Source organism: Sorex araneus, chromosome X (assembly GCF_027595985.1).
Source record: "Sorex araneus isolate mSorAra2 chromosome X, mSorAra2.pri, whole genome shotgun sequence".
NCBI classification, from domain to species: Eukaryota; Metazoa; Chordata; class Mammalia; order Eulipotyphla; family Soricidae; genus Sorex; species Sorex araneus.
The window spans coordinates 107,176,506-107,190,131 of NC_073313.1; the positions used below are offsets into that span (position 1 = coordinate 107,176,506).

Below are 13,626 nucleotides of genomic sequence, written 5' to 3' on the forward strand. Positions count from 1 at the left end.
ATCCTACCAGCCCATTGCTCTTTATGGAAAAAATACTTAATTCAACTGGTTTTTGTGATCCCTGCAGCAACCATCTTGGTTTGAAACATTATTACCTCTAACGAGGACAGATGCAAGAGCTAACTGTTCTCCCTGCTTGCACCCTAGTAAGTCCCAAACCCAGCAGCCTGAGTGTTCCAGTTAAAATGCTCAAAACTTTCAAAGGTTCTAATTTTGTGAAGAGAACACAGGCTTGTTCTTCAAGCCATGTTCTTTCTTGAACATGTATCTTGCTTGCCTGTCTGTTTTTCTTTGTTTATTTACATTCCGGAAATTTCTGTGTTCTCTCTTGAAACATATTTAGAAAAATGTGTGAGAAGAGCAAGAGGGGACATGTGTGTTCAGTAAGAATTATCTTTGTGGGCTGGAGTACCAGGAGTAACTCCTGAGTGCAGAACCAAGTGTGGCCCAACCATTTCCCCCCACACCCAAAAAAACCCCACTATCTTGCTTCACATTTTTTAAAAAAAGGTTCAAATTCACATTACTCAGAAGAAAAAATAATCCTTATAATGACTTATCTGACTGTGAGATTCTCAGGTTTCTGACGTTATTTCCCATGAAACTTCCCCCTCATGATACAGACCAACACCTGTTCCTGCTGCTTCTGGAATACATCAAGCATGATCCTGCCTCAAAATCTTTATATGTTGTTCTATACCTAGAATGATATTCCAAGATAACCTACAGAGCTTATTTTCTCACCCCAGTCTTGCCCTTACACAGTATCACTTTGGTGAGGCCTTCTCCTTCCAGCCAACTCTATAAAATTACACTCCAATACTTCCAATCCTTTTATCACTGTTTCTCCTTAGCACATAACACTTTATTTGTGATGATACTGTCTCTATGTCCACTAGTACATAAATTCCATCCACGGTCATTGTTTGCTACTGAATTCTTAGCAACTGCAACACTCCTCCACAGGCTAGCAGTTCCATCAACTTACTCTGGCTGAAATAACAACATAAGCAAAACTGCTCCGAAACTTTAAGTGCAATGGCCTAAGGGAAACCACCTGAGTTCTCTTTTAAAAATCCCTTGTAGATGCCAACATTCTAGGAAATAGTATCCTTCTAAAATCCCTGCTAATTAAAATTGAGCGTTGTTTTAGTTGCTTAAGAGCAACGTGAAACTGGAAATATGTGCTGCTGCATAGAGGGAAAATATGGTGTCATAAACGCACCCAGCTTACATCATGTGTGTCCCTGCCCTGATACCTTTCACAAAGGTGTGCTGTGATTTCGAGTATGAAGAGTGATACTGTGGACCCTCTGGGTTCATTTTCTTGAAATCTTCCTTGAATAAGATGTATTATTTTATGTTAGCTAGAAAGAATGAGGCATCCTCCTCAGTCGAGGGATACTTAAACGTTTTTTTTTTTTAACTGACATTACATATGAGGATGAGATGAATAACCATTCACAAAACACTTACCACACGGGCAAGGCTGTGCACTGTCCTTTTTTTTTTTTAATTTATTTATTTTTAATTAGAGAATCACCGTGAGGGTACAGTTACAGATTTATACACTTTTGTGCTTATACTTCCCTCATACAAAGTTCGGGAACCCATCCCTTCACCAGCGCCCATTCTCCACCACCCGTAAACCCAGTGTCCCTCCCACCCTCCCCAATCCCATCTCCCCCCCACCCCACCCTGCCACTGTGGCAAGGCATTCCCTTCTGTTTTCTCTCTCTAATTAGCTGTTGTGGTTTGCAATAAAGGTGTTGAGTGGCCGCTGTGCTCAGTCTCTAGCCCTCATTCAGCCCGCAACTCCCTTCCCCCATATGGCCTTCGACTACAATGTAGTTGGTGATCGCTTCTCTGAGTTGACCTTTCCCCGGAACGTGAGGCCAGCCTCGAAGCCATGGAGTCAACCTCCTGGTACTTATTTCTACAGTTCTTGGGTGTTAGTCTCCCACTCTGTTATTCTATATACCATAGATGAGTGCAATCTTTCTATGTCTGTCCCTCTCTTTCTGACTCATTTCACTCAGCATGAAACTTTTCATGCCCATCCACTTAACTACAAAATTCTTGACCTCCTTTTTTCTAACAGCTGCATAGTATTCCATTGTATAGATGTACCAAAGTTTCCTCAACCAGTCATCCGTTCTGGGGCATTCGGGTTTTTTCCAGATTCTGGCTATTGTAAACAGGTGCACTGTCCTTTAAACTCACTGTTTCATTTAATCCTCCAAGCAATGTTTTTGGATGTGCGACCCTCACTTTACTGATACTATCACAATCTAAATGAGATTAAAAGTTTGTCCAACTAACACAGCTAAATAGGGACTTGGAATCAGGTCTATCTGATATTTCAGTCCATGCTTTCCTGCATACTATCATATGCCTAGTCATACAGGTTTCCCCCTGCCTGTGAACATTGAAGTTATGCCATATCATATTTATGAAAGATCTACATGAACACCTACTTTTGCTAACCAAAAGAAAACCAAAGAGGAATTTGCTTTTACAACAAAAGGTGAAATTAATATTCTGCATGTGTTTTGCATTCTTGAAGCTGTGAGCACTTAGGAACAGTCAGAGTGGCCCCACCAACTCCTTCCCCAAGCATGACTTTATACAGGCTGTGTGCTGCTCTTGTCATTTCTGCTGCTATTATATGTGAGTGCTATTTCAGGATTTGTGTTATTTGGTAACTGGAAGACTATTTTTGGTGCCTAGAAACACTCAAAAAGCTTTCATCTAAATTAAGGGGAGTTTCTTTGTGTAATTTAGGTCACTTCTGCTTAGGAAATATTTCCAAGGAACTCTGTGCTTTCAGATAGCAGGGAAGGTTAACTGTACGAGTATAACCTAAAAAGCACAAGTAAGTAAGAAACTGTCTATTTCGAAAGTCTGCATTAAACTTGAACACTGTTCTGTCCTACAGCCTAAGGAATTTTTGACAGGAAAAATAATGTCCTTTAGGTATCTGGAAGTTTCAGATGTTTTTGTGAAAACTTAGTTGCAATTGGACTTTTGATTGTAAGATCAACTTCAACAATAAGTATTTCATTCCAGTTACTTCAAATGCTGAGTTAGGTTGAGTGAAAAAAAAGCATTAGTAATACATTAAGCTCAATATACAAAGTAAACAGACATACTTAGTAAAATCTTAATTTAAAAGATATAGGAGAGCTCAGGGATCAGGGAAGCAAGCCTTGTGTGTGCAAAGAAAGCTCCAAGTCTGATCTCTGGCACCAGACGAATCCCACACCAACAGTGCTGGATGTTTCCCTGTGGGATCCAGAGCACTTCTAGGTGTAGCAATGGTGGCTCTTGGCACCTCTGGGCCACAATCAGCATTGTATCCCAGTGCCCAAGCATTAAACTGACTTGCCCAGAGTATCGTTAGGAGTGGTCCTGGGCTCCCGGAATACTATTTGCAAGGCCCAAAAACAAATTAAAGAAGCAAATGTCTCCCCAATAAACGTGATAAAACATCAATTTAAGAACAAAATAAGAAAATTAAAAAACTGAAGTGCATCAAGGCCTTTTTTAAAAAATGTCAGACAATGCACTGAATAAAGCAAGGATCCATGTATCTGCCAAGCTGAAACTCACAGGAAACTAACACCATTGGCCTTTGGCTTAAGGTCTTATAAAAATGCAAACATATATCAATTTGAAAAATCAATGATAAACTGTGTTACTTTTAGAAATCCCATTTGCAGGTATCACACATAATTTAGACATAATTTAAATACATACCAAATTGACAACTTGCCTTCTGAAAGGATTAGTTACATGCACTAAACATTAAATTTTAAAATGGTAAAAGTTTTTAAGAGATTAAGCAGATAATAATATATGTTGGATTTTAAAAGATCATATTTCTACACAGATATTGCGACACCAAGATTTTCACAAAGGGGTGGAGTCCTCTTTTACAATCCAATTTTCATTCACACAGTCTTAAGAAGTTACAAATATTCTTAAACATATGAGAAAGCTTAAATACTATGTTTAAAGAGAAATGTTGTATTTTGTTAGTAAAATCACACTTTGCAGAAGCTATACTACTATATAATTAGTCCTCTAGCTTATGTTAATATTAAGAAAATAAAAGGCATTTACAGGCATTAGTTAGCAGCATATTTTGCTCACAGTCTGAGAGATAGAATAATCATGTAAAACATATATCCATCTGCCTCTTGTCTCAATTGGTAGACCAATCTAATCAATAATATAGTTTGCACAATCAAACATTACATCCAATATACAGCAATTATAAAAATACATTTAGAAACTTTTTAAAAAGGTAAACCAAAACCAAAAACCTAGGATATACTATACAGATCCCCTATAGCACACTGCACCTGCACCTCAGTATTTTCAACTAGAAGCTTCTCACAGCTATGACTGATCTTTGGGTGCGTCTCAAACAAAATTAACTGAACCTGTTTACTTCATCACCTGGAGAAGCGTTAACTCCTGACGGCTCCATCCTGCCAGTCTCTTCCCAGCTTTACCCAGGAAAGCAAACACCTCTGCTGCCATGTTGCTCTCTCAAGCACTAGAACAAGTTCCCTCCCACAATGCCTTAAGAACATCCCTAAGCATGCATCAGATAATGCTTTTTTCTGGGTCATAGGGTAGTGTAATTGGGATCCTATCTGTGTGTATTCAAATGAGTCTTAGGAGGCAATGTTGTTGCCTACACACTTTGCATACATTGTGAATATCATTATCTGTATGTTCCTCATTTCAGATGTCCCAACAGACTCGATTTTTAAGTCTACAGCTTTCTAAAGTTAAGGGTTTCTTGTATATAACTGAAGCTGAAGATTACAATGAAAGAATTTTGAGATGATGCCCAGTTTCAAGTGGTCCCTACTGACAAAACTTGATGTTCCGGAACAACTTTATTAAACATCATGAAAAGGGGAAGGAAATATTTCTGGTAGTTAAATGTTTTGAAAGAAAATTTAAGGGTTCATGGCTGAAGAAGGAAAGCAAAAGACTATTTCAATATTCTACAGCTGCTACTCAGAACTGCTATAGGTTCTTGTAGACAAAAACCTACTTTAGATAAAACATTGCTGCTAAATTAAATATTCATCATGGCATAGTGTAAAGTCAGATGTGTAAAATATTCCTTGTACTGGGAGGTTTTTTTGGATACTTGGGACAATTATTTTACCATATGTGAATGGAAAGAATTGGATTATGAAACTAAACTTGAAAGTTAACTTATAGTTACAACGTGTTTGTTCAAGTGAGAGACAGACTGTCTGAGGTACACATTTATCTTCTGTAATCTTATCTATTTATTATGTGAAGCAAAACAAGTAAAGACTGACAAAACCATGAGTGCAGGTGCAAAAAAAATTGTATCCAACCATAGAACTTTCCCAGGAACAGTGTGTTACAGGACAAATTTTGCAACCATACCTTTTTGCTACATGACCTACCCTCTTCATTTGCTAGAGGAACCAGTTTAATAGGTGAGTTCTTTGCTAATGCTGCTTGCAAGTACTTCATATTATAAGATATTATGCAATAACGTAGCCTTTGAACTATTTTTACAAAATAGTCAAATAATCACTAGAAAAGAGCCAGTTACCCACTATAATATAAAATGGTATCATGGTTTTAAAATATGGTTATTGGGCTGGAGAAAGTACAGGAAGTAGGGCACTTGCCAAGCACGTGCCTGACTCAGGTTCAATCCCAGTCATCCCATATGGTCTCCTAAGCACTCCCCTGCCAGGAATAATTACTGAGTGCAAGACCAGTAATATCCATTGGGCACTGCCAGGTGTGGCCCCCCCAAAAAAACATAAAAATAAACAATATAAAATAAAATATGGTTATTGGTCGGGCCCTCACCCTCTCCCTTTTCTCTCCTCTCTTCCCTCTGTCTTTTAATGTATCCTAAATAAAACTTTACTTCAAAAATGGATATTGGGCCAGAGAGATAATAGAGGGGTTAAGGCACTAGCTTTGCATGCAACTAACACCACCAGTAGCAACTTGCTGAGAATACAGATTGAAAGCACTACCAGGTATGGCTGAGTATCAGGAAGACAGCTCAAAGGGCTAGATCATATGCACTGCATGTGCAACTTCCAACCTCTGCTCTTCAATATGAAATATACCTTAAAATAACATAGAAGAACTCAGACTGTTGACAACTAAAATCCTACAGACATTCAGCCAACTCTCAAGTATTAGAATTAGTAGAGAAAAGGGTGCAGCTAATCTAAAGTCCAAAGGAAACACAGAATATAATGTTATTGTTAACAGAGAATTACCAATGTGTCTGATAATTTCAGAAATTAAAAGATGTCTAAATTAAACACTTGAATCCAAATACAAAAAACCATGAAAAAGTACTCCTAAAGTTAATGTCTCTATGGTAGGGATGGGGCATATTTTTCATTCTGTTCTCTCTCTTCACTTGTTTATATGGCCTATGAATGCTTCACTACGGTGAATGAGACAAGGAAGAGTAGGGGATTATTTCTGTTTGGAAGAGTATTTTAAGGCAGGCAAGTCAAAGCTATGCTAACTAAAATAAAGTCTAACATATCACAAACACTCCAAAGTACATAGAACTAGCCAGACAGATATTCCTACTAATGCTCTGACAACCCCTGCTCTTAACCTTGGTGGTTTTTCCCTTCCATGTGTAGATAAACTGCAACTGTAACTCTCAATCACTCTTCTCTGTGTGTGCATGCCTGTGCATGTGTGCACATGCACATGCATACATGCAAGAAATAAAGGGAACAGACTTTCTTTGGATAAATTAATTATACAAGCTTAACTTGTACCTTCACAAAGTCACCACAGTGTATTCCCAAAAAATATTCCTTGTTCAAATCATGGATGGGCTTGCATGTGGCATAACTGGCTGGATTCTAAAGACAGCTAATTCTGGTCTGCTGTTGGTAATCTTTGGTCATATTAAAAATTCCATGAAAAAACGCAAGCTACCCAATAGACTTTAGCACTTAGCTCTAGATGATTATCAAGTCTCTTTGATATCTTTATGCTTGAAATTCAAAACTACTAACTGGCATATAAGAACAACTAGCTTTGTGGCCGGGGAGATAATGCAAAGGTCTGGAGTCTTTGCTTTGTTCTCTACAAAGGGAACTTCAGGTTCTATGCTTGTCATTGCATGAAAAGCTGGGTGTAGCCCGTGAGCATGGAGAAGAAGTAGAAGGAAGAAAGGAGGGAGGTGTAAGAAGGGAGGGGAGGAGGAGGAGGAGTGGGAAGAGAAGGAGAAGGAAGAGAGGGAGAGGGAGAAGAAGGAAAAGGAGGAGGAGGAGAAGGAGGAGAAGGAGAAGGGGAAGGAGGAGGGGAGGAGGAGAAATGAAGGTGAACAACTACTAGATCTTCTGTTTCCAGTTCATAACCTATTATAATGAAAGCAACTCAGAAGACCAGAAATACTAGAGAGGCAGCTTATGTATACAGGATTTTGGTCCCGGTTCTGCAGCTTGCTGAGATATAATGAAATACATTAAATAACCTCTTGTCTGGTGTGTTTCTTCATCTATAAAATGAAAAAATTGGATTCAGATTTTAAGATACCACAGACCAGCTTTCAGGCTGACGAGCAGTGTAGTATATGTACAGAATGGAATACTACTCAGCTTTAAGACAAAATCATGCAGTTTGCTGCTATATTGATGGAACTGGACAGTTCCTTGCTGAGTGAAGTTACCCAAAAGTAAAAGGATAGATAAAAATGTGAAATATATGTGGGGATATAGAGACCGCATAAGGAAATAACAGATTCCTTAAGGCAAAATAACCTAAAAACTAGTCACAGAACTGAGTCTTAAGCAGAAGGTGGGTAGGATGCGGAGGGGGAACAGAGATCATGAGGGCAGGAGGAAGTGGGCACTTGGATGAAGGGTTTGGTGTTGGAAAGATTGTGCCCATAAAACCTTACCATTATATATCACTCATAAAACCCTACCAGTGTAAATCACGGTGCTGAAAAGAAAAAAAATTAAAAAATTTTTAAAAGATTACAAGCAGGCAAAAAATTGGAAAAAAAGGCTGATAAAAAGATTAACATAGCACATGTTTAACTCCTCCAAATTCAAATGATATATATTATAAGAAGAAACATTTTATATATCTTATTATAGTCCTTATTTTCCTTAGTTCACGTTAAACCAGATAAAACTTTCCCTGGTTAGGAGACACAGAACAGAGAGTAGGGCACATACCCTGTATGCAGCCAACCCCTGTTTGATTTGCAGCACCTCATATGGTCTATGGCAGGAGTGATCCCTGAGTGCAGAGCCAGGTTTTAGCACTGAGCACCACTGGATGCGGCCCCCAAACAAACAAAACAACAAACCTTCACAAGTCAGTATTAGGCTAAAAGTCAATGTCAGGGAACCTGGACTAGATAATTTTCAAGCTCAAATATGATTCTAAGCACTCCTTTTCAACATTTTATATTATTGTCCATAATAGGCTTTCCAATGAAGGATAGTGCTAAAACTAGTAATTTTTGAAGACCAGAAATACACTTAAGGGCCAGAGAGGTAGTACAGGGTTTAAAGAGCTAGCCTTACATGTAAGTGACCCCAGTTCCATCCCGGGTGGCATATGACTCTAATCAATGCCAAGGGTCACTCCTGAGCACAGACCCAGAGTAGCCCCTAAGCACCAACAGAGGTGATTGAAAAAAACCATGAAAAAATAGCAATAGATAAGCTTTAACTTATTGGACAGCACATACACTACTGTTAAACTCCACTCCAATAAAGAATGGGATACGTGGTATTAAGGTCCATTTTACAGGACCACCTTCAGAACTGATCTCAGAGTGATGCTGGCCGCTGAAATTATTCCAGGTAGCCCCAGCTGCTGCCAGGCTCAGATCTCTGGAGTTTTCCCAGGATGAGGGCAGACCAATTCCCCACCCTGTCAAAGGCCCCACATTCTACCCACATCCAGCTCTTGATATAGCCAGAGAAATGGTCCAACTTCACGACTGATCTAAGAGTCATTGGCAGCTTATTGTTCCAGCACCAAAGCTCCTGAAGTGTTCGAAGAGCCACAACACCTCCAAACTTCACAAAGCTGACAGACCAGTAGCATCAAAGAAAATTAAATGGATAAATTGCATAGAAGCCCACTCAGTTCAATGAGTGAAAATAATAATATAGAAGGCTCAACTAGCACCCAAAGGCTCTGTAAATCCTCAGACAATTACTTTTGTAATACCATTATGAGATATATGTTCTAACAAGCAGTATCAAGTAAATTATTTTGTGCCTACTAAGAGAGCAGGCTTGGGTAGAGGATGGTGGGAAACTGGGGACACTGGTAGAGGAAAGATCACTTCGGTAGCAGGACTGGTGTTGGAACATTAAATACCTGAAACCACTGTATTGTCAACAACTTTGTAAACCATGAGGTTTAAAGTTTCATACAAAAAGTCCATTTTAAGGATTAAAAAACTGAGGTCACAGTAGACAAAACAGCTCGCCAAAGAAACATACCCTATAAACTTCAGTAGTCAGTAATGAGGACTGGAGCGATAGCATAGTTAGTAAGGCATTTGCCTTGCACGCGGCTGACCCAGATTTATTCCCTCCATCCCTCTCGGAGAGCCTGGCAAGCTACTGAGTATCCCATCCGCATGGCAGAGCCTGGTAAGCTACCTGTGGCATATTTGATATGCCAAAAACAGTAACAAGTCTCATAATAGAGATGTTACTGGCGCCCAATCAAGCAAATTGATGAACAACGGGAGGCCAGTGCTACAGTGCTGTGCAGTCAGTAATGGAACTTACTTCTGTGACTCCAGTTTTTATGGTCTTCAAAGAAAAAATATTCTATTGGGCTTTTAAATTATTTTCCCTTTTATAAACAAGTGACAGATTATTTAAATTTTAGAAGCAGCACCAAGTAAAAAAGTTTTTGTTTTACTTTTACAAACACTGTTATTTATTTATTTTCAATTGAATTACAGTGACATACACTGTTACTAAGTTGTTCGTGACGGGGTTTCAGTAATACACTGTTCCAACACCCGTCCCTTCATCAGTATACATTTCCCACCACCTCCAATGGTCCCAGTTTCCCTCCCACATATCCTCCCTGCCTGTTCTCTCTCTCTCTTTCCCCTCCCCCTCTCTCCCTCCCTCCTTCCTCCCTCTCCTTTTGGGCCTTATGGTTTGTTTGCAATACAGATACTGGAAGGTTATCTGGTATATCACTTTACCTACTTTCAACACTCAGTTCCTATCCAAAATGATAGTTTCCAACTATTATTGTCATGTTACTCTGACTTTTGATATTATTCATATATATACATATACATATGTGTATATATGTGTATATATATATATATATATATATCAGTAATGTCTCTATTCCTCCCAGCCCTGAGATTTTAGCAGCCTCTCCTTACTCGTCTTTCTCAATGATTGGAGGCTCTTTCAGGGTCAGGGGAATGAGACATATTGTTACTGTATTTGGCATATCGAATATATATATATACATATATATACACATACATATATATACCCACACATATTTTATACCCCAGAAATGGATGCAGTCATTCTATACTTATCCTTCTCCTTCTGACTTATTTCACACAGCATGATACTCTCAGTGTCCATCCATTTATAAGCAAAATTCATAACTTCATTCTTCCTAAATTCTGCATAGAATACTGGTTTTTAAATACAAACATAAAAAATATTGGCAGGGTTTTCTCACCATTAAATAAAAATGATTGTTACAGTGCAAGTGAGGAAACCTTAGGGCAGTGATGAAGGGAAATTAACATTGATGAAGAGATTGGTGCTGAAACATTATATGCCTGAAACTCAACTATGTAAATTGAATTTAAAAAAACTTAAATTTGCACATCATGATGCCCGAATAATTTTTTTTAATTTGTAAAGGATGAATACTTACAGATTTCTCCCTTTTATCGTAAGAAGAACAAGTATGTCTTCTATGATTTCAATCTGCAGTGAGAAACAATATTTATGAATAAAGAAACATTTAAAAAGCCATTTAAAAAAACTCAAGTGCTACTTCATAATTATTACCTATACACCTCAGTTCATATACCAAACCCTCCACCCCCCAACAATCCCAGTGGAAGCTGTAATACAAATATTCATATTACAAATCACCGCATTAACTAGCTGGTATTCACTCAGTCAGTTAATTTTCTCATTTGGAACCATTAGAAGAATGGACATATTCACTCCCAGATCTCTCATTAACAGAGTATAACTTTTTATTTAGTAGAACCATTTGTTTTCGTTTGGAGGCCACAGCCAATGATGCACAGGGTTTACTCCTGGCTCCGTGCTCAGGGATCAATCCTGGCAGTGCTCAAGGGGCCACATGGGGTGCTGAGGATGGAACCCAGCCAGGTCAGCTGGGCACAAAGCAAGCAACTTACCAGCTGTACTATATCACCAGAATGACCTATGTATTCATTTATTTTGGTCATGGGGCCACACCCAGTGATGCTCAGGGATTACTCCTGGCAATGCTTTGGGGACCATAGGGGGCGCCAGGGATTGAACACAAGTCAGCTGCATGCAAGGCAAGTTTCTTACTTTCTTTACTACACTCCAGGCCCTAGAAATACTTTTAAATAGCAAGTTAATATCCACAAACTATTGTGAGGAAGAGGTGCCAGTGTCAGTATGAGTCTGAAAACAATTGGATAAAACTACTTATAAGCAGCAGGCCTGATATTTAACATTCTCTTATAGAGGGCTCTTCCATAGGGCTAACATTTTATATTAACAGATGTACATTGACAGGTATATGAGATATTTGAGATGAGAATGAATAATGTCAAAGTATAAAATAGCTTAATGTCATCTTACTTTAAAATAAAAGTCCCAAAGGCTCAGAACATCAGTCCTGGGAAAGACATGATAGTCCTAAAGACAAATGTCCACGCTTCCCCCAAAAATATCACTTCAAAAAACCAATTACAAAAATTGACTGTCTACAAAAATCATTATAAAAATCAAATCAGCAAAAGGAAGAGATATAATATAAAACTATTCGCTAGTTGGAGCCAAAGCGATAATACAGTGTGTAGGGCATTTGCCTTGCACACGACTGACCCAGATTTGATCTCTGGCATCTCATATGGTCCACCAGGAGTAACTCCTGAGTTACAGGAGTTATCCCTAAGCATTGCTGAGTGTGACCCTCCAAAAACAAAAATAAAATAAAACTTCACTAGCGGACTGAAGAGCTAGTCCAAGGTGGAAAGCACTTGACTTGTATGTGGTTGATTCCCTTCAATCCCTGGCACCGACAGGAGTAAACTGAGCACAAAGGCAGAAATAGCCACTGAGCAGCATCAAGTGTGGCCCTAGAACAAAGAACAATTATAACCACAACCACTACTACAACAAACTATCCACTAGTTTGGATAGATTTGGAAAATTTTTCCATAGATTTGGAAAAAGCAGACGATCTTCAGCACTCCATCCTTGGCAATACAGAGTGATATTAGAATAATCAATTTGGCAACAGAGCCCCAATTTCAACTTTCTATTTCATTTCCAGTCTCAGGACCCTCAAACCACTTGCAGCAGGGCGAGGCAACTCTAAAGCTGTGGGGGTCAGGGTGAGGATGTTGCTGGGAACTGAATTTAGGACTTCAGACCTGTGACTCATATACTCTATCAGTGAGCCAAATCCCCAGTCCTCAGCTGTTCTTGAATCAAATGATAATTTTTCTCAGTGCCTATGACCAAAATAAAATGGATTCTGTTATATTTTAAAGGAAAGTAACAGCTGTCCAGTAGACAAAAGAGAACCAAATCCTATTTTCTAACCTCACCTAGTGTAAGTTTTTTTCCTACAAAACAACAAAAAACAGACTATTTTTGCCTCTCTCCTTATCCTCCTCCCTACAATAATAGCATCCGCCCTCTCAGAGTCCTTCCATTAAAATCAATTAAAGAAAGAGGCTGAAGAGATAGTATAGCAGACAGAGCACTTTATTTGTACACAGCCAGCCTGGTTTTGATCCCCAGCACCACGTGATTCCAAGCATCACCAGGAGTGAACTGAGCACGGAGTCAGGAGTAGTCTCTGAGCAGCAATGGGTGTGGCCCCCAAACAAAGAACAATTACAACCACAACATCAAACTATCAAAATATCCTTCCTCAGTCCTGCCAAGAGGGACCCTTGCGTGCAGAGCCTGGCGTAAAAAAAAGCCCTGAGCATGGCCAGGTGTGGTGATTAAGGAGGCAGAGGAAGAGGAGGAGGAGGAGAAGAAGGAGCTGCAAATGTACAAAATGGTTCCATTTAAAGTGGGGAAATTTTAGTTTAAAATGAATAAAATTAATTTAATAAATACGTTAATATAAAAAGGGGTCAGGTAAGGTGGCTCAAAGGACTTAGGTGCACGCATACTCTGCTTGTAGAAGGCCGGAGTTTGATCCTCATCATCTAATGGTCCCCCCCCACCCCGCCAAGCACCACCTGGAGTAATCCTGTACACTGAGCTGTGAGTAGCTCCAGAGCTCAACTCGGTGTGACTCAAATTCACCACAAAAAAAGAGCTAAGCAGATTACCACCTAATGAACTAAGCACT

At 39.1% G+C, this 13,626-nt stretch overlaps 1 protein-coding gene across 3 annotated transcripts in view; it reads right to left on the reverse strand.

Annotated features, from left to right (window-relative positions):
• Nucleotides 1–13,626, reverse strand: part of ACSL4 (acyl-CoA synthetase long chain family member 4) — a 102,180-nt gene that overhangs the window by 49,590 nt on the left and 38,964 nt on the right. For all 3 annotated transcript variants that reach the window (XM_055121934.1, XM_055121933.1, XM_055121932.1), the window contains exon 2: nucleotides 10,957–11,009. The gene's annotated coding sequence lies outside the window, so the exon portion shown is untranslated. The remainder of the gene's footprint in view (nucleotides 1–10,956; nucleotides 11,010–13,626) is intronic.